Source organism: Mastomys coucha, chromosome X (genome assembly GCF_008632895.1).
Source record: "Mastomys coucha isolate ucsf_1 chromosome X, UCSF_Mcou_1, whole genome shotgun sequence".
Classification (NCBI taxonomy): Eukaryota; Metazoa; Chordata; class Mammalia; order Rodentia; family Muridae; genus Mastomys; species Mastomys coucha.
The window spans coordinates 156373967-156375204 of record NC_045030.1 but is presented as its reverse complement, the minus strand read 5'-3'; the positions used below and the strand labels follow the sequence as shown (position 1 = coordinate 156375204).

General features: G+C 43.7%; 1 protein-coding gene across 1 annotated transcript in view; it reads right to left on the bottom strand.

The window, feature by feature from the left end:
* The window catches only part of Ctps2 (CTP synthase 2), a 122242-nt gene that overhangs the window by 49956 nt on the left and 71048 nt on the right, over window positions 1-1238 (bottom strand). The gene's annotated exons all lie outside the window — the stretch shown is intronic.

Below are 1238 nucleotides of genomic sequence, written 5' to 3'. Positions count from 1 at the left end.
GGAAGGAAGGAAGGAAGGAAGGAAGGAAGGAAGGAAGGAAGGAAGGAAGGAGAGGAGGGAGGGAGGGAAGGAAGGAGGGAGGGAGATAAGGGAGGAAGGAAGGTAAAAAAGAAAAGAAAAAGGAAGAAAGAGAGCTGATATAGTTCCTCTGGTGGAGTACTGGCCAGGAAGTACAAAGCTCTGGGTTTGATTTCCAGTACCTCATAAACCAGACATGGTAGTTAAACACCTACAGTCCAACCCTGGCACTAGGGAGGAAGAAGCAGGAGGATCAGAAGTCCAAGGCCATCCTTGGCTACAAAAGGAGTCCTAACCCATCCTGGGATGATACATGAGACTGTGTCTCAAAAAGAAACAACAAAACAAGAAACAGGAAACAAAACAAAGAGAGGAGACCTTGGGAGCTAAGTCAGCTGGTTAAAGTGCCTTCCATGCAAGCAAGAGGACTAGAGTTAAGATCCTCCCTAGTACTCAATGAAAGACAGAGATTGCAGCACACACATATATATATGTGGAACCCCAGAGGTCTCCTAGCCAACTAGTTGATGAGAATCAATTAGCTCCAAGTTCACTGAGTAACCCCATTTTAAAAAAATAGAGAGAGCAATTAAGACACCAGACATCACCAATCTAATGACATGCTGCATGCACACGTGCGCACACCTACATAAACACATCGAACTGTCTATCTATATCTCTCTCCCCTCTATCCTTGTACTTCCTGTGAGTCAAAAGCCTAGCAATGCTGCTGATGTCTCCTTCTTCTTCATATGCAATCTGTCAAGTCCTACTAATTAACCCCTCCAGACCACCTTGTCCTAAATGAAACTCTTGTAAACTCTGTTCAGCTGTCCATGTCACAGAGCCATGGCCTCTGTCTGTGGCCCTACAGAAGACCTTTCATTCTCACTGGCCTTTTCTCAGCTGTCTGCTGCATGCCTCCGTGTGAGCAGGGCAGTTCTAGCCTCTCCAGTTTCTTTCCAGACAGTGGAAATGAACTGAAGGAAGAAGCTGGGTGAGTGAATGAATGAGTGAAGGAAAGAATGAATCCCAAGAAAATAATTTCAGATAGGTCTTCTGAGTCACACCACTAAAACTCAGAAAGAAGATGCTTATGAATAACATCTGGTCCTCATTAAACTAGTAATTCCTTTTCTTCAGTTCTGTTTGGAGGGTTTTTTTTGTTTTGTTTTGTTTTGTTTGTTTTTTGGTTTTGGTTTTTCAAGACAGGGTTTCTC